This window comes from Polypterus senegalus, chromosome 10 (assembly GCF_016835505.1).
Source record: "Polypterus senegalus isolate Bchr_013 chromosome 10, ASM1683550v1, whole genome shotgun sequence".
In the NCBI taxonomy this organism is placed as follows: domain Eukaryota; kingdom Metazoa; phylum Chordata; class Cladistia; order Polypteriformes; family Polypteridae; genus Polypterus; species Polypterus senegalus.
In genome coordinates, this window is record NC_053163.1 from 87899062 (window position 1) to 87925470 (window position 26409).

Consider the following 26409-nt stretch of genomic DNA (forward strand, 5'->3'; position numbering starts at 1 on the left):
TCACCAATCCACCTAACCTGCATAACTTTGGTCTGTAGAAGGAAACCCATGCAGACACGGGAAGAACATGCTGACTCCACACAGGGAGGACCTGGAACAAAAAAACTGGTCTCCTTATTACATGGTAATGCACCAATTGTACTAATAAAAACAAAAATATTTTTATTTATATAAAGTTCCTTTTAAATACTCAAAGGACTTAAAACAACAATAAGAGTACTAAGAGTAATATTGTCACATGGACGGTGCACAATAGAATTCTTAGTTGTGTGTTGTCACTCTCCAAGAAAAGATCTTTTATGCTAAGAGACTTCAGCTAGCTAACACTGTAGCTCTGTTGAATATGAAACATGCTCTGAATATCCAAAGCCAGAGCCCGCACCATGTCCAGCACACCACATACTGTACAGCTTTGTACTTGCAATGACCATACCAAGGTCATTTCCGGGCATAGGCTGTCCAGGCCAGATCCCTCTAGTGGTCAGGGTGCATTACTGCAGCTCTCTTTAGAGATTCCTATCTTTATTTTGTTTAGAAAAATTTGTCTGAAATGGACCGGAGCACAAAAACATGTTTATGCTGTGCACTGTCTGCACTATGCGCAGCACAATAGGTGTGCTGTTCCATACATTAGTGCAGGCAACGTGCCAGACATCTTGTGAGACATGTAGCCTCCACATTATCTGTGTGCCACACATGTGACAGTGAGGACAGAGCCACTTAATCTTCGGCAGATAGCCACTGCCAGGACCAGAAGTAAGGACTCACCCCCGGACTTCCCAAGTGACACGCAGCCTGCCAGACAGACACACAATCCCCTCCTCTTCTTCCTCCTCTGCTGGAGCATTAGCACTGCAGTAGGGACATGGTGGCCACTAGGAATATATCATTTGATGATGATGGTATAAACAATTGTACTGCAAGAAAGTCAAGGCATGTCCGATTTTAAAAATACTTTTTTTGCAATGTTTAGTCCCTTAATTTAACAGCAACTTGTTTCTGATATCATTTATTTGCTGTTCTTCCTTTTTCTATGTAAAGTTTGTAGATTCTGTTAAATAGGTTATTTACATACAAAGTGGTTCTATGTTGTTATTTTATTGCTCTTAATAAGTTTTGTATGTCTTGGTACATATACAATTTACATACAAAAGAGTTCTAATGTTCTATTATTGTTATATTTACATTTATTAATTTTAAAATAAATAACTGAGTAACCTGTGTTAGTAGTATATTGCGTGTGTGTGTGTTTGTCGGTGTATGGTGGTATGAAGAAGGTGGTCGGGGGGAGCAGATTGTCTTGCCTGGGGTACCAAATAGGTCAGAAATGGCCCTGGACCATACACATCAAATGAAGATTCTGGATTGCTTTATTAGTTGAATATTTTCAAAGCACTATTATGTGTTCAGATGAGACTGGTAAGTTAAAGAAAATCTCCAGGAGTTGTATTCTTCTTCTCACATTGATGTGGCATGCAGTTTTTAATTGGTGGAGGCTCAAGTTCATAGGCAGCAAGGTGACTTAATGGTCAGGAGAGCCCCGATTTAGAATCCTTGCCTGAGTGGTGTCAAAGTTCATAGATTCTGCATGTTGATCACTGTCCTGCTCCACTGACAGGCTGATGAGATCGTTCCTCTCCCATACTATGCGACTCTTCAATTCCACCCAGAGGGGTAAACGTTAACATTATACAAAGTTATTGTCTGTTTTACCTGCATTTTTATCACTCTTTAATTTAATATTGTTCTTTATCAGTATGCTGCTGCTGGAGTATGTGAATTTCCCCTTGGGGATTAATAAAGTATCTATCTATCTATCTATCTATCTATCTATCTATCTTTCTCTGTGTCTGCCTGGGTGTTTTGCCAGTTACTATAGGTTTTATTGTCATTTCCTGAAGACATTGGTGATACTTCAATTGGCATCTCTAAGTTAGTGTGGGTATTGGAAACTGAGTGTTCATCGTGATGGACTGGAGCCCTTGTTGTGTCTTATACTACAGAGATGGGCCCTGCACTAGCTTTAGATGAATGGCATGTTGCTTTATAAAGCGACTTTGTTTGTATGATTGCAAACAAATTTGTTAACCTTTTAAATGTCAGCCAAGAACAAATATACACTCAATAAAATAACACATTAAGAGCACACTGACTTTACTAATTCAGGGATTTCCGGCAAAAGTTACTATTTTTTGTATTTCTTCATTCAAAACTGCTCTAACTCATTGACTGGCTTCAGCATTTGGCCCCAGGCTCCGAAGTTGTCCAGAGATTGCAGATTTTTTTAAAAATGTGTCAGAATTATTCAAGCACTGTTTAAGTGGCAGTTAACTTGCTGATTGAATTGCCCAAATCTCTAAGCATGCAACACTTATACACATGAAGTAGTCCATTTTAATGTGAAATATTTAATTAAAGTGAATCTAATTAATCAAAATCAAACTAAATAAATAAAGTACTTGACAAAAAGGAAATGAAAACTGGTTCACCACAAACACTAGATCCTTCAGTCCCATCTATTTTCTTACATTCTTAATCTAATGATGATGCTCAGTGTAGTAGGACTGTATTCCAGTGGCACATGAAGGGTAAAATCATCACACTGAAGCAACTGAAGGTGAACTGGGACTACATGGTCACCCAAATTCAGTTCAAGCCATTAATGGGGATGTGGACATGGGATTCTGAGTGCAAAACCCCCTTACTAATAGACATCACCGAACACCAAGAAAATGATCATACCAGACAGACTGTCCCTGAGATATGGAAAATACAGGAGAACATGGCCTGGTATTATTGTGATTTTGTACTTATGGTACTGATACCAAATGCATAAGAACTCAATAAAATAAGTTTGGTTTCATTTTAATATTTATTTATATGTTTTTGTTTTTCATTTTTTTCAGTATGGAATGCTGTTTCTATGGTTAGTGCTGCTATCTCATAACTTCAGGAGACTGAATTCAAAATAAGGACTGACACTGAGTTTTGGAGTTTCCGTTTTCTCCCAGTGTCTACATGGTTTTGTTTTTAACAGCCAGTCCTATTAACTCTTAAAGACATACATTTTGGGCTAATTGGTGAATTGAAATTAGTGATCATAGGTATGGGAGATGGAATGAGTAATGTGACTGGTGCCAGATAGGCTCCAAGTCCTGAGATCTTTAACTGGAATTAACAGGCTAACTGACAACTCTAAAATGGTCTGATGAACAAGGGATGGAACCTTGTTCTGCATTGGTGTTTGCCATGCCCCATTGCACCAGTGTATACTTCACATCCCTTTGATCCTAAATGTAGTAAGGGAGTTAACTGGTCATAAATCGGCCTGGAAATATGGGAGTGTTTATGTGTGTGTGCCCCAGAATAAACCGGCATCCCAACCTGGGTTGGCTCCTGTCTCCTGCTCAGTCCTCTAATGAACGAAATCAGTTTGGAAATGGATGGACAGATGGGTTCGGAAAGTGAATGGATGATAGACATTTCTTCAGGAATAAAGAAAATTTCTGTCACAGAGGAGTCCAGCTGTAAATATTCTGTGGAATGACTTTGGCTTACATTGACAAATATTTTATTAAAATATTAACTATTTAATATTTTCAGATCTAGTTTATTATTATTATTATTATTATTATTATTGCAAAGGCTGAAATCCAGTCAACTTTTTTATATAGCTCTTATTCATAGTCAGTAAAGTCACAAGGTTCTTAGGTGAACTTTAAAAGGGTTACATACATTTATTTTTAGTAGCAGCAGTAGTATTGGAGGCATAATAAAAATAGGAAATCAGAAAATCCTGCAATATTAATGTAAATTTAACAGTTGTAAGACAATGAAGTATACACACAGTATGGAGTTTATACTTTACTTTCATTATGATTCAGTGTACATTTTATACCATCTTTAATGCAAATTATTTTGTTTATCTAAGCAAACTGCTGATGTTAAGGGATCATGGCGCACCAGCCCATCTATAGCACAAGAGAAGAACACCTGTGAACATACTGGGTGTGGGTTTGAACAACAAAGGTTGCAATTATTGCTTCTCTAAAGGCCTGCTGACACCTTGTTGTACTTTCTATTTCAACATTCAACATATTTGTCAAAACAAATCAATGTGCACTGTAACCTTTAGAGAATGCAGTGGGCCTGCTCTCTTTTGGGAAGCAAAATCTGTGTAACTTTCTTCGTCAATTTATTTCCTCCTACTGTAGCACCATGCAAATAACATACTTTAAGGCTATTTTTATCAATATTTCATTCAAAGACGGGAAATATTTTCTAATGGGGATAATTCTACTCCAGAACTCTGTTTTATTTGGAATACAAAACTATGATTACGAGTATAGCCGATGTCTAAGAGGTGATGACTGACCAGTGATTCATTTTTTTTTCTAAAGTTTCTCCTTATAGTCATGTTGTTCCCATAGAGATTATTTTGAATTTCTGGTTATTCCAAGGGAAATACCCAGCCACATACCTGCTACAGTACTGCTGCTTAAAGTAGAGCATGATATTTTTAAATGAATAACTCACAGTAATTCACCCATTTGTAAACTCTAGCCTGGGGCATAAAGAAGAACTCCAGCTGGTGGTGTTGCTAGTGTGACACACACACATCAGCTACTTTAGAGCTGCCAAACAACCTAACAACATATCCCTGGCAGAAAACTCAAGTGAACACCAAAAGAACGCAGAAATCACCGCAATCAAACTGGAGATGCTAATACGAAAATTAAAAGGAAAACACATCTGGGTCTAAAATGATCAACAAATTACACCATTCTTTGAAACAAATTGGTAAACACCACATGGCAGAAAGTGTCTTAAACACACAACTGTGGTGCAGTCAATTTCCAATAAAACAATTAAAAATTGCTATAAAACTTAGAAATGATTTTTGATTTTTTTTAAATACATGGGGGCTCTGCCGCCTGCTCACTTCACTCACCAAGAACCGTTCAGGCCCTACGTGCAGGTCATTTTCGGGATGTTCTGTTTGTGACAAATCGCGATGTGCTTTTGGATAAACATGAATATCAACTCTGTCTTTGATATCTCTATCTTTCGAAACTATTATCGCTGATAATTCATCACATGTTGGTTTATTATATACGCGAGTGTGATCTTTCGGATCCATATAGAAATCCAAGAAAACTTCTTTGTCCATGTATTTCAGATAAATTTTGTATAAAGTGCGATACTTTTGGACGTATGGATTTGTATCCGTTATTGGCTGTAGAATTTCTAATTCGTCCGATCGTTTAACTCTTTTGATTCTATATTGCATCGCTTCTACGTGATCACATATATAAATCTGACCAAACTGTGGTTTCTTTGAAATTAAACTTGTAGTAGATTTAATTGTTGCTGGACCACAGATTCTCATAGCGTATGGTCCTTATTGTAGATTCAGATATTTTGCCTATAGTGTTTGTGGATTTCACTTTCAACAAATAACAAATCTTTTAATTCTCACAGATATGCCTCTTCATTGGGAAGAAGCACTACTTTTCCTTGATGGAAACATGAATTAGAAGATCTACAAGTCTCCGACTTAATCTTTAAAGCCGAACAATATCTACATACGTCTGACATATCACCTTTGTCCATATATTTGATCTCTTTTTGCTATTCTGTTATTTCAAAGAGTAATGATTTTTGTTTGTTAGCATTAATGTGATCCTTACTATCAGTTTTTTGAGACTTTCGAATTTTAGTACTTTCATAATCTTTAACCTGGTCTGCATGTGCATAACGCCAATGTTTTTGAACCTCTTTACGATTTTCTACTTTGTCTTCTACTCTTTTTCTTTTCTTCTTCTACTGTTTGTCTTTTAACTCCGCAACCGCTTGGACCAGTTAGGTTTTCAATTCATCTCTTGGCACAGTCTCATCTCGCGGGACTTGAAATTATCTCTCTGAAAATGTCTCGTCTTGTCTCTCTGAAAAAGTCTTGTCTCGTCCCAAGATTTTTTTATATAATAGAGAGAAATATTTTCCCAGTGATAGAAAATGGAGAGGATAGACAGCATTTTTTTATATTCTTCCCTCCAGTGTGGACAGTATTTTGACTAACTGTAACAGACTGGCTCAAGTTTATCAGTCTTGACAACAGCAGGTCCAGCTTAGTGCCACTAACACCAGGAAATCCTCTGTCCTCTGTCCTAGTTTTTCTAAATTTGCATTCTTCCCCCAATGGCCATATTGTATTTATCCCATGGACTGGGTTATCACTTTCATGCTAATATTAGCCAGAGCTCTTTCAACTTGTCTCAAAGAAATTAAATGCTGGAATCAGCAAAACTTCTTAAAATTAAACTGCAGCAAAACGGAGCTTATTGCAATTGGCACTAAACCCATTAGAAAAGGAACTCCTTTCAATTCACTCTAAGCAATGCCACTATCATACCTAATCTTGGCATTGTTTCTGATACCTACCTTTGTTATTTATCCCACTGAAAAAGGTTTCTTACTTCCATCTCCACACCATATTCCTTTTCCCTCATCCCTCTCCCTTTCTAATACTAAAGTTTGTCCACCCTTTCTTCACATTACATTGACTTCTCTACCTTTCTGTTAGCAGAGGCAAAAGTCCCCACTTAAACTCCCAGCAATGAGCAGATAACCCCTGTTCTCTTCAGTCTTCATTGGCTTCCTGGGTCTTCTTGGATTAATTAGACAATCGAAGCCTTCAATTTAAAGGACTTGCTTGTTAAGATTCTAAACTAATAATTGTTTTTTTGTTTTTTTTACAAAATCAGCCGCCAGACAATAATGATATACAAAAACAAATAGATTATGAGCTCACTACATCCTATTTACACCTGTGTGTCTATAATTTGCTATCTGATTCAATAAAGTATTTCATATTAAGAAATAAACAATCAATCTGCTTTGTTTCACATAATATTTGGATGGTGCTCTTAAGAAAAAAGGAAATAACTGTGGAAATGCATGGTGTGGCAAAATAAGAGTCATAGAATTAAATAACAGCTTTCATTAATAGCAAGAATTGGCTTCTATTTGGAGATAAAATGGTGGCCCTCCAGGAATTAAGTAAGGCACCAATGAGTAAGTTATTTATCTGTTAGCTCACTTTGCATCTCATTATTATTTTCATGATGGAAAAAGAAACTACTAGGTGTTCTGAATTGTAACAAACAAGTCAATTACAATTAAGGTGAGTGAAGTATGTATCATTAGGAGTAATTGGCTACTAATTAAGAATATGGCTTGAATGAAAACCCTGCAGCCACTAAGACCCTCCAGAACCTGAGTTTGACTCCACTAATGTAAAGCTTTAAATGCCTTTGCACTGATGGACATCACAGCCCCCTACAGCACTACAGTCCTGTTTGTCCACTCTGGTCTGTTGATGCTGGTGGTTTTGTCAAGCCCCAAACTAGCCCATGGTCTTCAGCTGACAGGTCCACTGTTCCACCCAGACTTTGGAAGACCTCCCTAAAATAATTAAATCTGCAGACTCAATTCATTAAAAATATAAAACTTAAAACTGTTCTCTCCTGGAAGGCATTTAACATATTCTGACAGTCTGACCCTGTCTTTAAGTTCACTTTCTCCATCCAGATGCTTATGATGGTCTGCAGTACCACCAATGATGTTGTTTATTGTTTTATGGCAGTTTATACTTTATTGCTGTTTATTGCTTTCTTGCATTAACCCTGAACTTTGTCTTGAAATGTATGTTTTACTTTGTTAATACTTTAATACAAGTTTCTACCTGGTATTATTTATCAAGCCTTTTCTTTGTTTCTGTTTCAATTGTCCCCTTTTGAATATCTGTGAAGCACTTTGAACATGTAAAAGGAGCTATATAAATAAAATGTATTTGCCAGAAACGTGTTAAAGTAGGTGATACCATACTGCACAAACTTCTCACAGTCAGATAACAAATTAATTATTGACTTCCTACATATACTAGCCCCATATCAAACTATTTATTACTCTGAAAACACTTGACACATCACAAAGTTATGGTTGGTGACATCACATCACACCTGTCAGGTGTGAAAGAACACTGTAATTGGACATGTTCCTGAATTTAGAAAGATTTCCTGCATGTTTAGTAAAGGCCTCTGTGAGTAAGCAACACTTTATGTGCAAAGGATGCTGGGATTTCCATCCATCTATGTATCATCAGGCTCATTCAGAGTTGCAGGAGCTAATGCTTTGAGTGTATGGTGGGAACTAATCCTGGATGGCATGTCAGACCATTACAGGAAAACATACACGCATGTACTCACATCAGTGTAATTTCTGAACCTGCTTTTTTTATTACAGGGTCACAAGGGGTTGCCAGGTTGTTACAAAACACAATGTATAATGCTTGGTCAATCAAACTAACACACATGAGTTTGGGGTATGGAAGAATACCAGAGTGCTTGGTGAAACCTGCTTAGATATGATCAACTTCCACAAAGACAGGAAACGGTGAGAAAATGAATCTTTCTCTATGAAGCTCCCAGGTGCCGCTCAAGCTATTGAGAAAGAATGTAGCAATTTAAGAAATGTTAGTAACTGATTATAATTAGATTTTAAAAGAAAATATGCTTAAAGTGTGTAGCAAAGTGGCATAATGATCAGTGCTGCTATCTCACAGTTCAAATCCTTTACTAAGTTGTTATCTACGTGGCATTTGAATGTTCTCCTCATGTTGTTCTCATGTGGAGTCTTTCTCACACTTCCCAAAAAGTGCATGTTAGGTTAATTGGGGATTCCACATTGACTCTTTGTGAACATTTGCTTAAGTGAACACAGAATGTGATGTGCTTGATAGACTCTCAAAACAGACATATTAGCATTAATCAAAGCAAAAGAAGCTTCCGAGAAGTATTTTTAAATGCAACCAAAACATATAAAGATTTGTATTTCTAACTGTGTTTAAAAGATTGTTTCTTAAAGTTGAAAAACTGTCTGATGTGATCTGTACTGATATCTTTCTTTACATCATCAAAATATCAGACTTTTCACAGCTATTGTATATTGTATAATATTACATGATATTATTCTATCATCACAATCCTTAATTGGTTTCAGCACATTTGAGAACTATATTATCCATCTATCCATCCATTATCCAACCCACTATAGCCTAACTACAGGGTCACAGGGGTCTGCCGGAGCCAATCTATATTATATTATATTATACATTACTGTGGCTGTCTATTTGTCTGTCCAGGATTTTAATTCACCTGTAGCTCACAACCCGTTTGACGTATTGACCTGGAATTTGGTACACATATACTACGTGACATCTACTATCCTCTTTCGGGGTGACGATTGACCTCCAAGGTTATTTCTCTTTTTATTTTAATTTTATTGTAGAATCAACTCTCAGCAGCGGCCAGCAGGGCAACCGTGTGGCGCATGCAAACAGGTGCCGTTCTCATTCCTACCACCTTCGCCATCACTTTCTCTACCTCCTCATATCTTAAATCATTCTTAAGGCAGATTGAAGACTTAAGTGCCACCTTAAGTGAAAAATTAAAGAAAATATATTAAGTAATTGCAACCCAAACACTGACTTAATCGGTTTTTAACACGAAAAGATGCTGATGAATGAAGAGAAGAAGTGGGCCGCTAGGGTGGAGAAAAGAAGAACTGCTCAGGAAGCAGTATCAACCTCTGAGCAAACAAATGCTAAAGTACATGTAGAGAAAAGCCAAGCAAAATGACACCTTTTATTGGCTAACTAAAAAGATTACAATATGCAAGCTTTCGAGGCAACTCAGGCCCATTTTTCAGGCAAGATGTAATGCAGAAACTGGAGTTCCCTGTGTTTATATCCACACTCTAGGACAAGAAACAACATTGGTAAATCTTTAAATGAAAAATCTTAAATGTAAAAAATTAATAGATTCATTCAGGCTAAGATTAATGTAACAAGAGAGAGAAGAACAATGTATGGTCAAGATCTTTGGATAAGCTTGCATATTGTAATCTTTATAGTTAGCTAATAAAAGGTGTCATTTTGCTTGGTTTTTCTCTAAATTCATAATGGCATAAACACAGTACAACACCCTAGTACTATAAACGTACATGGAAACAGTATGAAAACTATAAGTCAAATATATTCACTGCACATTATTGTGCAGTGCGCCCTTACTGGTTATATTATTATTATTATTATTATTATACTAGACATTAAGCCTGTTACAATAATGGGCGCTAGAACAGTACTGCATAAACATTATTAGGAACAGTCTATATTAAATGGCATGGGACCTTGACCTCATTCTGTTTGTTGTTTTAATTTTTTTGTTAAAAATATTTTTGCAAGAAGCCTAAAGTAAAATAATATAAAAAAAAAAATAGAAACGTATATGACAATACAGTAAGTATAATTAATATTGCCTTAGTGTAAAACTTTATAACAATCTGTAATACACAATATCTGAAGAAGATATTTAGGAAATGTTTTTATTTTTTTACCTCAGGAAATTTTTCAATAAAATTTCATTATAGACAACATTTTTTGTAAACACTCTTGTTCAGGACCATCTACAATGTTGACAACAACATCTGGAAAACTTCTAACTCTTGATAATGCAACATATAACTGACCGTGGCTGAATACTGGTACTGGCAAGTAAATGGCAACTTTTTCTAAGGTTTGCCCTTGAGCTTTATTAATTGTTATGGCAAAGGCTAATGTAACTGGAAATTGTCGCCTTCTTATGGTAAAGGGTAAATTAGTAGAGGATAGCTCTAAATCAATACGGGGAATATTCTGACGCTCATTTTCTTTTTTACAATTGATCTATTTGCTTGTATTTTTCTTTGTCTTTCAGCCTTTCTTTTGTTGATGTTTACTTGCTGAGCTGACCGTTCTTCCAGGAGATGTTGCTTATATAGGATTTGATTGTCTGTGTCTTTTGTCCTACTCGACGTGTCCTTTTTTTTGGGTGGCATGTTGTTAGTAGATAGTTAGTTAGTAAACATGCATGGAGCAGTATGTGTGGTGTCTCCCCAGCAATGAATTTTATGCGCGAGGCCGCGACTACCCAATCAGCACTCTCCCCAGCAATGCTGTCCTTTATTTGTTTATCACAGCGCAGCCGCGGCTACCCCATTCACTGTGTGCTCAGCTTTCTGTGTGTGTGCGTCCACGATGCCGGTCGTGCATGTCGCACCAAGCCTCGCGCATGCGCACTTCACCAAAAGACACACACACGGACACCTGGACGCACATAGGGGTTTTATTAAAGAGGATTATATTAAACTTGCTGTCTCCTGTGGCTCCGCCTACGTAGTAGTGAAAAAGGACAAACTTTAAAAATCAAATAAAAAAATGTAATTCTGGGCAAGCAGAGAGTAGATACGCTCCAACATCAAACGTTGCCACTGTATCTGATCGTGTTCAGCTCTGACGGGAGAGATTTCCCTGCGTGGGGAGAAAAGCACATGGCCGTGATATCTGTGGCAATCAGCAGCTACCCTCTAAAACACATGTAGATCTGATCTCTCTCTCTCAGAAACATCAGACATTACTCCTTAACAATCTCTAGATGATAATGTCTGATGAACAAACAGGCATTGCTAGCTAAGTGGCGACAAGGTACGCTCCAACACAAGAGGTAGACTGACTCAAATGGAGGCTGACATGTGAGTGAGGATGGCCACTCCCCCTTCCCCTCAGCCTTCAGCCTCTCTCTCGGATTCAGGCAAATAAATCGGTACCGCAGGCAAGCTATGATGCTTAGCGCAACGAGGGAAGTTGCAAAATCAACCGGAATGTTCAAACAAATAATAGAAAAAAATTACCAATCTAAATTCGTTGAGTAGTTCTCTTGTGAAAAGCAGACAGACACACAGATGTTGCATTTTATATATAGATGTGGATTATATTATATTATCAGAGCATGGTGGTGCAGAGGGTAATGCAGTTGCTTTACAAATCATAGATTTTATCCATGTGGAGTCTACACGTTCTCCTCAGGTAGCGGGTTAGGTTCATTGACAGTGTCAAATTGGCCCTGTCTGGTTATGGACTTGGGAATGGTGTAACTGTTTCCCGCAACAGACTGGTATCCCCATGCAGCACTCTTTCCAGACTTGAGCCCAGTGTTCCCAGGACAGGCCCCAGCCTGCTGTTTTTCTGAACTGGATGAAGGAATTTTTTAAACCAGCACAAAAGTTTGTGACATTATTAAAAGGTGGCATAGTAGTACAGCAGGCGTTGCTACTGCCAAACAGCCACATTTGGACAAATTCTTTTTATTTTTTCTGCATATGCCGGACAGAGAGCTGCAGCAGCTGTGCCTTTTCATTTAAACTGTGCTAATCAGAAGCTAGTTCTTTTGGTTGATATATCACTTTAGGTTGATTCATCACTTGATCACTCAGAGATTCCTACAAATTTGTGCAATATTTTCATGAGAAAAAAGCTTTGCGTGCCAAAGCCCATTAATACTCTTCAAGCTTCCTTTATTTCTCAAATTTATTTTTAAGTGCCACCTTAAAACAACTTTCTCACAGCAAACACAGAAACTATTTGGTTCAGCACTGTAAAAAGGCATTTCAAAGGAATTAAACTGTTTGGTTCAGTATTGCAAAAAAGCATTTCACAGGAATTAACTGTAATGTTTCCGAGTAAAATACTATACTAAATGTATCATGTACTCACAGCAGGCTAAACCATTCATCTGTCGTAAGACAGCAAATTACAGTTAAATTGTATTTAGGGTTGTCCATGTTGCATTGTGGGACAACTTCACTTTGTGCATTTTCATACATTTTTACTTACAGGGACACTGATGGAGACTTAAAACAGTTTTCATTCACACAGAGAGCAACAGACATAAGGAAAAGTGACCAAGCAGTGAGGTAGAGAGGAGGAGGACTATTGGGACCTTCAGAACTCAACCTGATGAAAAGTTTGTTAAAAATCAGGTAAATACACTTTAAAAAAAGACTAAAAATTCATTATATTGTGTATGTTCACAGTTAAAAAAGTAATACAATAAATGGTTAAAACATAAACATACATTTGTAAACGTATACTTCCTTTTAAGTAGTGTTTTAGCTGTCAATATCAATTGTTTCAATGTGCAGAACTGTTTTTATGAATAATTGTTGTATTGCTCTAAAGTCACAGTGGCACAGAAAGCTAAATTTGCATTAAGTTAGTATATTTGCATAAAGGACGCCCCTTTGCAACAGCACTGTCCATTGTTTCTAATGACTCCCACAGCTTTACATTGTGAAAAACAAATACTGTACTTAAAGATGGCTAGCAAAATCCTTTTTTGTGTATGCTGAAGGATTTTAGTGGTTACTGAAGCTGATTTATGATGTTTTTTGTTTCAATAAACTGCCGACCTGTAGCACAACAAACTTCAGAAATTCTTTCCTTTTCCACAGTATACATTGACTCTATGGAGCATTGAGATTGTATCAATGGGTAAAAATAATGGTTTGTGTTTTTGGCAGCCAAATGATTGATTGTTGAATTGCTACTGCATTACTGTAACAGTAAACTACTAGCAACTGAAATGCAGTACTGTATTATTACAGTTAAATTTCTAAATTAACGAAATTACTGTAATTTAACTGTAGCATTAATCAGTTTAGTGTGAGATATACATATATTTTGTTGCAATGTTGTAATATGATAAAGTAAAATACTGTGAAAGTAATGCAATAAGTAGCTAGATATTTAGTGCAACTCCTTACTGAAGCTTCCACAGAATCCACCTGTCTCTCCCTGGTAATTCATGGCTGCATGGAGTCCTACTGAAATAGTTTATTCTGTAAATAAATTGATTTCTTAATAACCTCATACCGATCAATCCATCAGTCCACTCGCCTACTCGCTTATCAATCCCACTGAGTCTCAGTCCTTTTCTCGGTAGCATCTGACGGGTCGGCAGTCCATAAGAAAGGTGCAAACAGTGATGGACGGGACACTCTGAGTGAGCCAATTAAAACCCGCCAATCAGTTTAGCGACATTTTTTTCCATTTTGTCAAAATAACAATATAACAATTGATTTTATTTTTATTTTCTTCAGAATTCCCTAAATTGTTTATTCTCGTTGCGCTCTTTTCGACTTTTCTCGTTTCTCTGAGCAAAGTTATATTTACACAGTACATTTAAATCTATAGACTAAACGTAATGTGTACCAAAGAGACACAAAACGTAAAAATACTTAAAAAGAAATTCCAGCGTTTTAAAACAATCTCTTTCAGTAATACAGAATTCTTAATTGACACTGTTTTAAAGTGCCACTCTTATTACTTTATATTGGGCAACCATCCGTAAAGAAATTGAATTGTGTAATTATGTAGTTTCGGCTGGCGTAAAATAATTTTGAAAATGAACACATTTCAAAGAAAAGATTAGAATGGAAACTTGAGACAGACAGGCAAGCAGATAGATAGATAGATAGATAGATAGATAGATAGATAGATAGATAGATAGATAGATAGATGCGAAATGATTGGTTTTGTCCCAATAAATTTACAGGACGAACGCAAACCAAACAACACAGCGAGCATCGGTTAACTGAACTAGTTCAGTTTCTGTAATATTATTTGATTACTGAATTTCATTACTTGCATAATCTGAATACAATATTACACATTAAAAAAAAAGTTTTCAAAGCGGAACAGTCGATCTTGATTACACGACATTGAATGATCAACAATTCCCGTCTTACTTTCGTTTTAAAACAAACACATAAATCCATAAAGGAAACTAACTGAAAAAAAGTAGCCAACGTTGTTCCGGAACTTTAACTTGGTACTTCGTTTTCTTTTACTTAAACTTTCTCCAGTGTCCTCTGCCAAAGAAAGCATCACGGAGCGCCCCGCTCCACCCTCACCCGCACCGAACTCAAACCCGAATCCCGGCAGCTTTACCTTAGTTGAAGTTGCTGATCCGAACCTGAGAACAGAAGTTGCTTTTCTGATGCTTCTAGACAGAAACTTGAGCGTTTCTCCGCCCCATAATCTCTCCCCTGGTTTCTTTTTTTTCTTTTGACAGATTTAATCCATTCACATTTTCAGACTCATTCAAACTAGTCGTGGGATGAATACGGACAGGTTTTAATTAATAGACATGACGGGAATGCGCCTCTGGCTTAGTGGGACTGGAGACAGCGAGAACGTGCCTTTTTCAGTAGTCATTAGAGACGCTCCCGTATTCTTATGCTCCACTTGTCAAGCGAAGCAGCGCGCAGAAAAAAAAAAAAAGCCTTCCGCGGCCAGCGGGGTGTTGATCAATGAATGTCTCTTTGGTGAGGTTTTGTGTTTTGTTGTGCTCCCCTTTTTGTCCAGGATTTAGTATTCGAAAGTCTGAAATAGAAACTGATGGCACTGTCAGGCGGGTTGGGCTTTTACATTTACCTATTTTTTCTTGTTTCAAAAAACAATTATATTTATTTACGTTGTTCATTCAACTGTTTTCAACATACATATGCTAATATATATAATTGTATGAGAGGCAACTCCATAATCCTTGGCTTAGGTCTTGTTTGGACTTTCCAAAATCTCCCTTTGCTTCAGATTTTTTTTTCCCCCAAAGACATTCAGGCTACTTGAACTGAGGGATGAATTGACTCTGCTTGTTTGTGAGTATTCCCTGCAGAGAACCTGGCACCTTATCTAGGAATGGCAATCGCCTTATGCAGGATGTGGTCGAGATGGGCTCCAGGTCCATGTGACCTTGAGCTGAATTAATGATTATAATGGATGAAAATCTGAATGAGCACATATGGAAAAAGGGAGAAAGACAACCTCTAAAAGAGAAAAATAGGTGATATTTAATTCAATTCTGCGATGTAAATCAAATCTTTTGACTGGTGATTGTTCCTTTATAATATTTGACCTTTTTTCCTGACAAAGTGTCCTGCAGTAAACATCCTTTTTAACAAAATGTTAAATTCAAATTCCGTATCTCCTCTCCAGAACCAGCACAGATGTGACAACGCCATGGCTTTACTACAGGAGGGTTTGAATTCTTATATGTTTAGTCTCAGTGTGAAGTGTGCACCAGTGAATCAATGCCCATGTGGTATTTTTCTTTTTCCTTCCATCTTCCCAAAGACATGGATGTTACATTGAAACATGTAAGTGCATTTCTGAGTAATTTTTTTTTACTTTGCACCAGGTCTTGCTGTGTAGACTTCATCTGTTATTGACTATAATGGTACCAAGGAAAGAATACACTTTAATAAAAAAAAAAAAGAAAAGCAAATGTGCAATGCCAACATTAGTAATAGGTATGGCCAACTTCCTGTGGAAATCCCTGTGATGCATAAAGTTCTTAATTTTAATAACATTAAGTAATTTTTTTTAGTCTGATCAACACATTAGACAGGGAGTGATGTAGAAAAAATATTATGTGTTGATCAAAGCATCAAGGCTGTAATGAAGTGCAAGTCACCAAATCTGATTATTTAGGAAAATCATATAGACTGCACACTGTAAAAAGCAATTTAAGGGACTTATAACCATCACTTAATCAAATGCATGCTATTAGGTTAAAAATTCAAGTTCGATGATTTTATTAAATACGAGCAGAATACCCGCGCTTCACAGCAGAGAAGTAGTGTGTTAAAGAAGTTATGAAAAAGAAAAGGAAAAATTTAAAAAATAACGTAACATGATTGTTAATGTAATTGTTTTGTCATTGATATGAGTGTTGTTGTCATATCTATATATATATATATATATATATATATCTATATCTATATCTATATATATATATATATACCCTGTATATAGCAAAATACCCGCGCTTGGCAGAAGTAAAAAGGAAACATTTTAATAATAACGTAACATGATTGACAATGTAATTGTTTTGTCATTGTCATGAGTGTTGCTGGCCTATATATACTGTATATATATATAGCAGAATACCCGCGCTTCGCAGCGGAGTAGTAGTGTGTAAAAGAAGTTATGAAAAAGAAAAGGAAAAATTTTAAAAATAACGTAACATGAGTGTTAATGTAATTGTTTTGTCATTGATATGAGTGTTGTTGTCATATCTATATATATCTATATATATAGATATATATATCTATATCTATATCTATATCTATATATATATATATATATATTGTGATGGACAGCCGGGTCCTATGCCCGGCCGGGACGCCTCTGCTGCATACGTCCCAGGGGAGCCACCATGGACAGTGCAATACAGTACAGCCCGGTTGGGAGATGGGGTGGCCGCTAGGGGGTGCTGCGGAGAGCCAGCCGCCACATTGGACGACTTACCAGCCCCACCCGGAAGTGCAATTAAGACCATCTGGTCAGGCACCTGGAGCACTTCCGGGTGGGCTATAAAGCGGGCCAACCTCCATTCATTCTTGGCCAGATTCGGGAGGAAGAGGATGAGGTTGCCTGGGAGGAGTGGTGGTGCCAGAAAGAGTTGTTGTGTGGGATTTATAGTGCTTTGGAACTGTGTATTGCCTGTGGGTCACAGGGAAGGCGTGCACCCATGGGTGAAGAAAAAATAAAAGCCTGTGTGTTTTGTACACATGCCTTTGTGTAGTCTGTACCGGGTTGGGTGCTATATAGCGCCTTTTACAATATATATATATAGCAAAATACCCGCGCTTGGCAGTGGAGAAGTAAAAAGAAAAGGAAACATTTTAATAATAACGTAACATGATTGACAACATAATTGTTTTGTCATTGTCATGAGTGTTGCTGACATATATATATATATATATATATACATACATACATACATGTGTACATATATACACAGACACATATACTATGGGGTGCCAAACAGGCAAATACATTGATTTTCTGAATATATAAAGTTGGCGTCAGAATATATAAAGTCAAAACTTGAATACATAAAGTCAGCGTCTGTATATATAAAGTTAAACTTGTTTCTGAATATATAAAGTCAAAAGTTGAATATATAAAGTCATCGCTGGAATATATAAAGTCAAAACCTCAATATATAAAGTCTAGTTAGATTTAGTCATCATTGCATAACTATTTCTTTACCATAGAAATTTAAAGACTAAATTCAACTTCCATTCCTACTAAAGATATTTCTGGGGACTAAATAGAACCTACTTATATCCAAATTCGAGTTACCAGGAAATCATGCATTGACAGAAGTTCCCCTTTGCTTGGAATTGAAAGTGTGATTAAATGCATTATTTTTTAATGCGGTATGGAGCACATGCATCGAAGCTTCTCAGCTGTGCTTGTGCTAACAAAAAGAAACATTTTAAAAATAACGTAACACAATTGTCAATGTAACCTTTTGTAAGTAGTGCCTGGAGGATTCAGTTTGGAGAAACTCTACAGACAGCGTGTGTATTAACTTGTGGATTTTTCTGTGAGTATTTGGTAGCAGTGTCACAAAGTCACTTCTGTAAGACTGCGTTAGCTTCGGAGCTCAGCTCAGAGCGAAATGAGGTGAATGGGAGGGGAGATGATGACGTGACTCCTCCACCCACCTTAACTGTCAATCCCCCACAAACACAGTCTCTCGGAATTTGCCTAAGCACAGCCCTTTACCTGCAATTTTAACTTAGTTACAAAGTGATCAAAACTCTCGTTTATATCCTGCGTCCTCTCATTAAACTTGTATCCCGCATTACTCGTGGGCATGACAAACACCAGCGGCAGCATGTCTATGAACTTAATTTAAACTTTAGGTTTACACCGTGCTTTGTTTCCGAAGTAGCAGTACTCATGAATATGGTTGTATATGTAACTCGCTCGCTTCTTATTGTTTCGCTGCCTTCTCAATTATATAATGCATGTTTTCTTCAGCGCTTTTTGGAGCGCTTCCTGGTTTTCTACGTACTGCGTTGACAGTCAGTTCACGTGATTACGTGATGATGTCACACGAAACTCTGCCCCCCACGGCTTTCGAGCTCAACTCCATTACAGTATATGGAGAAATATACCTTCCAGTTATGACCATTACGCGTAGAATTTCGAAATGAAACCTGCCCAACTTTTGTAAGGAAGCTGTAAGGAATGAGCCTGCCAAATTTCAGCCTTCTACCTACACGGGAAGTTGGAGAATTAGTGATGAATCAGTGAGTGAGTGAGTGAGTGAGTGAGTGAGTGAGTGAGTCAGTCAGTCAGTCAGTCAGTCAGTGAGGGCTTTACCTTTTATTAGTATAGATTTTAATTTGAAAACATTATTTAATGTGTTGCCGTGAAAGAATTATATTAGTACATACTTTAGCTTAGACTTGCAAGTAATCTAAACTCAAATTCCTTTTTTCATTTATTGAAAAACAAAATTTAAGTTCGTCTAACCTAATCTAACGCTATGGCTACTTAGTTTCTCTGTTTCATGAGTGTGAAGCTCCTTCCACTTACCATGCTGTGACAAAATCAGCACGCCATACTGCTAGTGAAAAAAACAACTACGGCGAGTGATAGAACGCAATTTCAAGCTAATAATTATTTACATTGCTCTAATATAGTAAATATCATTTACTTCTTTTGCATAACAGGTTGAATAGCTCTAGTGAAATTTAGTGCTGTCCATCTTACCATATTTTCTCAACACTACTTTTTTGTTCTAGCTGCTAATGGTTTCTCCATGCATTTGTACAGTATGTTGGTTAAGGATTTTAGACACAATATTGCTTTACTGCATGTAAGCCTGATGGCATATTGAGAAGATACTTCATTAATTGTAATAATCTTTCTTTGACTTTACTTATTTTCCAGTTGTAAGGTTTAGAGTATACTCCGAAGCTGTAATGTAAAATGTTTTTGCATCTTGCAATAGAAGTCAGGTTTGACATATTTGGCAATTGAATATTACATTGAAGTCTATATTTTTGCTGCTGTAGTATGGTTATTTGTTAGACAAAGGTTTTGAAAGATGTTGAAAAATGTAAAAATGTGAGTAAAAAAAGTAAATTTTGCAACACTTTCATTCTTTAAATGGCTGTAGTTTTAATAATTTAATAAGTAACTAAACTTGATAAAGCTTAAAATTATAGGCAGAAAACACTACACCAACTTCATTTTTTGCATCATAACAACTTTAAAATATATTAATAATTAAGTATTTAGAGCTTAAAAGTGTCTTTAAAAATGTAACATAAATTAGTTGGGACAACTTAATTTTTATGTGCAGTGAATTTTAAAAAGTTGTGTATATCCTATATTTTTTAAGTAGATGGTACTTAAAAGTAATTTAAGATCTGAAGTAAAAACCTTTTCCAGTTATTTAATGTTGTGGGTTGGTTCTACGTAATTTAACCAGAAGTTGTAGTAACTCAAAAGCTTGATGCAGAGTATTGCGTTAATTTTTTTGTTGGCCCAAAACAATTGTTTTTAGAGTGTGCTTTTGGTATGAGAGAGGGTGTGCGTGAGTCCGCCCTTCAAGTAAGTCGGCTGCTGTTCACTGATGGTTCCTGCCCTAATTGGCCCCAGGTCCATATGGTCCTGTAACTGAAGAAGTTCAGAAGATAGGTGGACATTTTTATTATCATGGCTATAAAGAAAGTTTTTTAATGTGTTTTGATGTACTTTGATGCAAATACATCACGTATTGTCCAGTGGAAGTTCATATCTTGAGTAGGTACTCTTGTGAGCCCATGAGGAGTGGGTGAAACTATTATGAGGTAAGTAACTGGGAGACCATACAAACAGCTAGAGGCATACCAAGGTCAAAACCAGTATGGCAGAATGATGGAAATGACAATACCAAAGGGACAAACTTAAAATCAGAGAATAAAACTAGGGTCAGAGTCAAAAAGGACAATTTCCTGACACTAGGCCTCCTTTAAAAAAAAGCTAACTCAGACTGAGAAAGTTTGTACATAAAGAACATCTACCAAGGGGTACCATTCACTCCATATATTCATACCAACAGGCCAGATTATGTCACAAATAGTGGCAGCCACAGGATGCGATTGGATGTTTTGTTAAAAAAATACATGACAAAAATTGATATTAGAAAAAAAAGAGGGCCAAATAAATTGTACAAGTGCAAAACCCCCAAAAGGAAACATGAAGGTTATAAAAGAAGTTTAATTCTTTTTCTTCTTTCGACTGCCACAGCGGATCATCTTCTTCCATATCTTTCTGTCTTCTGCATTTCACTCTGTTTCACCATTACCTGCATGTTGTCTCTCACCACATCCATAAACCTCCTCTTAGGCCTTCCTCTTTTCCTCTTCCCTGGCAGCTCTATCCTTAGCATCCTTCTCCCAATATACCCAGCATCTCTCCTCTGCACATGTCCAAACCAACGCAATCTCGCCTCTCTGCCTTTGTCTCCCAACCATCCAACTTGAGCTAATGTACTCATTTCTAATCCTTTCCATCCTCGTCACACCCAGTGCAAATCTTAGCATCTTTAACTCTGCCACCTCCAGCTCTGTCTCCTACTTTCTGGTCAGTGCCATCATCTCCAACCCATATCACATATCTGGTCTCACTACCGCCCTGTAGACTTTCCCTTTCACTCTTGCTGATACCCGTCTGTCACAAATTACTCCTGACACTCTTCTCCACCCATTCCACTCTGCATGCAGTCTCTTTTTCACCTCTCTTCCACAATCCTTAATAAAATAAATAAAGCAGAAAGTTGTGGGATAGCATTCTGCTTGGTTTGGGTAGTTTCTATAACCATGTCAGAGAACACAATTTTAAGCTAAAAAGCACATGGAATTGGGAAATCACATGAATCACATTTTTAGCTAGCCATTTGATATTTTGAAATAGGAAGTGAAAGAAAGGCTGAAACACTAACAAAACATATATTACTTTCAACCCTGCAACATGTATTATTAGGTGTGAAATGTCTTCTGTTAGGAAGTAACTTCACTTGTGAGATGATTTATGTTTTTTTTTTTTTTTTGAATGCTGAGGAAGAAAGTAAAGCTGCGAAGTGAACACAGAGCATCAGTTAACAATGATGTCAGATTTGTTTGTTGAGTCCATTTATAGACATAGTGAAGGCAGCAGTGATGGGGATTATCCTTCTTTGTAATACTAAAGGAATACAACATCAAAGGGTGGAGGCTATCTTGAAAAGAGGCTCAGTTTTATTCTCAAGAAATCAATGTACAAACAATTACTAAGTATCATACAATAATTGAAAGTCTGTTTTAGGATTGATATTTCTAACCAGTATTACAATGCATCTGCTTAAAAAGAAAGCAGTCAGCTTCGATATAGCGGTGCATTACTGTTGCTTCATAACATCAGAATTGTTTTTCCAGGCCAATCATTCACCTTCAACCACTCAGCTTTAAACTCAGCATCTGCAATTGCACATAAGATATGGGGACAAAACCCCAGTTTGAATTGAAAAGGCAGACCTTTTCATCCTGATTCACAAAAAACCTTGGAGGTAGGGTGAGAAGCACAGACATTCAGGTGGTGCTTAAAGTAGAGACGCTGCTCCTCTGCATTCACAAAAAAAAACCACATGCAAAGCTTCTATGCAAAACAAAACAAAATCTGTGATTGTTCAAATGTGTAATGGAGCCAGGCTTCTTTAAATTCATTATTAAGAAATATGAACGCATGTGACTTTGATTTTCAAGCACCTTAAAGCAGTAAGGTGTGTACATGGTGGAAATGGGCTGAAAAAACAGGAAATCAGGACGAAAGCGAGCAGACTAAAGCAAATGAAATGAAACAAGCAAAGGTCGGAAAATGAGGGAGAGAAAAAGACCAACACCAGAGACAAAACAAAATAAAAAAAAAGAAAATGGTGTCAAAAGGTCAAAATTTAGATATTTGAGAAGTCTTTGTAAATTATCCTAAAGCTAGGATATTGTTCTTATGTTGCCATCATGTTACATATGGATCACACAATGACATCACTTATTGCATTGTTGGCAGTCACATAACTAGTAACTGTTGCTGTTTTCTAATAACATCATGGTCACTGCAATGCTGAAAATACAAGAATGGCGATTATTGAGAAAACTGGCAACAAAGTGAAGTCACTGAAATGCCATTATGCCAATCAAGGTAATCTATTGGCAAAAAGATTTTAACAATAAAGCTTAAGAGGAGAAAATGGAAATTCTACACAAACAGATACCTGATATTATCAGATTGTCTGATATAGAACTCAAGGCAGTATTCATGCATAAAAACCTGCTACAGTATATAATAATTTGTGCTATCTTTGCAATTATTCAACACAAACCTTAGTACAGATGGAATTCATCAAATAGCACATCAGTGATCAAATATAAGAAAAGAAGCAAGCACTGTACCAGAATAGAGCTCTGAAATGAAAAACTAAATGATAATATTGTAACTTACAAGGCAGAACAAGAGTTATAGCTGAGTCTACCATAAAGTAAAAAACCTTCTTTTGAATACAAAATAGTCTGTTTGCATATCACATGTTTAAAACGTTTTAACCCTTTTCATTGCATGGCTGTGCTCGGGTTATAATTTGGGATCCTGAGGTGGTTTTTCGTGTGGTGGGTGCAGCAACGCTGTCTATCAGTGCATGATCCTAAGTTCTCCTCTCCTCTCCTCCTCCTTTTCAGTATCTAATTTGCCTCTACATCCCTTTCTCACATTTTTTGTAGTCAGTAATTTCAAGAAGAACCTAGAGAAAGTGCTTCCTTAGTACTGTGGTTATAGACTTTATCTGTGCTTGAGAAATAAATAAAAGTATACAGGGTACTTAATTATTTACATTGAGATACTTTACCTCTGGAACATACAAAATCTTACTTTAATGTATTTTATTAACAAACCTCAATGAGACAATGGAGAACTCTGTCTGCTCCATTTGGGGATCTAATAAAGAGTCTACTCTGGATTTTTTTTTTTTTTGCTTTAAAGACTATCAATAAAATAGCCATGCAGCAGCAGCAAAATATAATCTGCACCACCTGTTGGAATAGTGAAGAATCAAATGCCAGATTCTGCAATTGATCTTATCTAAAGCATAATAGTAATCTTGCAGCTGTGTCCTGTCTTTTTTTGTTTTTCTTTGTTTTTGTTGTTTCATGTTTCCCTTGCTGTTGGTTTGCATTTGTTTTGTGTTTTCTGCCTCCTTACCTTAGTCTGCATTAATTAGGACCCTCAGGTGCTGTGGTAATTAAACCTGTAATTACCTGAAAGCCCTTTATAAGAACTCTTTGTTTTCTGTAGCATTAGTTTTCATTTACATCTGTGCTCTTTGGCTTCTCTCTATTTCTTGCATCTCCCTAGTTATACTTTTGGCTTTGTATTGCTTGTCATTTTTGGTGTTATGATCCTGCCTGTGCTTAAAGCTCAAAATAAAGGTCAGGCAAAAAATGGGGCAAAGCCTGTAAAAATCAGAATGTTTACAAAAGTGGCAGATGAAAACCCTAAACATGTTGCCCAAAGAAAACAAAACAAAAGAAGAAACAACATACATGGATAACATAAAACAGAACTGCAAAATCGATAAACACAATATTCAATTAAAAAAACACAGAAAGAGCGAATAGAGAACATTGTCAGTAATACAATATACACAATCATATTTTAAAGACAGCAAGAAAATAACATAAAAAAACACTGGATGAACTGTAACATTCGTAGTCATTTTATTTATAGGTTTGTAGAGTCATTATTGTCATGAGTACAGAGTACATCCATTTTCTAACCCGCTGAATCCGAATACAGGGTCACAGGGGTCTGCTGGAGCCAATCCCAGCCAACACAGGGCACAAGGCAGGAACCAATCCTGGGCAGGGTGCCAACCCACCGCAGGACACATACAAACACACCCACACACCAAGCACACACTAGGGCCAATTTAGAATCGCCAATCCACCTAACCTGCATGTCTTTGGATTGTGGGAGGAAACCGGAGTGCCCGGAGGAAACCCACACAGACACGGGAGAACATGCAAACTCCACGCAGGGAGGACCCGGGAAGCGAACCCGGGTCTCCTAACTGCGAGGCAGCAGCGCTACCACTGCGCCACCGTGCCGCCTGTACAGAGTACAGTGACATCTTAATTGTTTGGACTAATTAACATGGAACATGTCACAATCTTTTATTTTACCTATTAACAGTACATGTTTATTAATAATTATCATTATCTTTACAAATATATGGAGAAAGGAAAAAAGAGACGAAGTTGCAACTGTGGGAAAGCATATTGAAAAATACTTAGCAAACCGTGCATCATTGTTATTCTAGGCAGCTAGACAAATAACAAAGAATACTCCTAAAAGCACTTAAAAGAATTGTGAAAATCCCTCAATATAATAACAGTGATTAAATGTTCTGTACATTTATTTCTGTCTTGGAGTTTAAAGTTTTGAAACAAATGACACAAACAACTGAATACCTTGCACTTAATGCACCATTTAACATAATACAAAATTGCTGTTGTGAAAGCCTAGTAAATAATCAGTCTTCTAAAAGTATTTTTAATCAAGCAAGCAGTACCAGGAGATGGAAAACAGAATGCAGACTGGTAACATCATAGCCAAAAGCAGGCTGGGGCCTGAGAACCAAAAAGTTAACTGTGAAAAGCAAAAAATTAAACAAAAATTTACTCTTATTCAAAAACAATCTTGTGAAAAAGTCCTAACCATGACTTGTATTTTGAGGTAACACTAGAATATCGTTATGCCTGATGGTAAAAGTGAAATGCTTATGAAGAAACAGAGAAAAGACAATGCTGTTATGACAAGCTAAAGTCTAAACCCAAAATAAGTCCTATCTTTCCAAACACCAAACATGAAACAAACGTCATGGTGAAAAACACAAAGCTCAGAGGAATGTTGTTTAAAGTCAAAACCAAAGCACAGCACACACCAAACAGTTAAGTGTTTATTCTCAATCTCAGAAAATCAGGAAATGAGTAATACTGAATTTTTTACTGTTGGCCCGCTAACATCACAGGTTCAGGCCTTCTTTCCGTCATTCTGAGGTGGCAACTACCCTGCTAACAGTATTCAAAGAAGCTACAAAATAGTTGCTAACATGAAAAACAAAAATGGTTCAAAAAACAAAACTCCAAAACCTATAGTGGTGTGGATATAGTAGGAAGTTAAGCAAAATGACACCTTTTATTGGCTAACTAAAAAGATTACAATATGCAAGCTTTCGAAGCAACTCAGGCCCGTTCTTCAGGAAAGTTGTATGTATGTTAACTCAAACAGGCAAAGTGTGATTACAAGGAAGGTCACATAATCTCCATATGACATGACTGACAACATATAAACAAGATGGCCACAACCATTGAAAATGCCACAAAACGGTGCCTGTGACAATAGTTATTCCCAAAATGGTGTTGAGATGGTGGCAAAGTCCAAGCAAATAAATAAATAAATAATATTAAAATAGTCAGAAATCTTCCAAAAATAATATGTACAATGTGCTGTGGTGCCAGAATGATGATTCCCAATAAAGATTCACCTCCTTCCCCACTTTAATGTGCATGCTCCAAAAGTGCCCAAATGGTTTGTTT

The 26409-nt window shown here is 36.8% G+C and overlaps 1 protein-coding gene and 1 long non-coding RNA gene across 5 annotated transcripts in view; one reads left to right on the top strand and one right to left on the bottom strand.

The window, feature by feature from the left end:
- The window catches only part of gdpd2 (glycerophosphodiester phosphodiesterase domain containing 2), a 135019-nt gene extending 119850 nt beyond the window's left edge, over nt 1-15169 (bottom strand). For all 4 annotated transcript variants that reach the window (XM_039766124.1, XM_039766122.1, XM_039766120.1 and 1 more), the window contains exon 1: nt 14885-15169. The gene's annotated coding sequence lies outside the window, so the exon portion shown is untranslated. The remainder of the gene's footprint in view (nt 1-14884) is intronic.
- The window catches only part of LOC120537295, a 41761-nt gene that overhangs the window by 3172 nt on the left and 12180 nt on the right, over nt 1-26409 (top strand). Inside the window, exons 2-3 of the long non-coding RNA XR_005635291.1 lie at nt 12772-12915; nt 15932-16092. This is a non-coding gene — a long non-coding RNA (uncharacterized LOC120537295). The remainder of the gene's footprint in view (nt 1-12771; nt 12916-15931; nt 16093-26409) is intronic.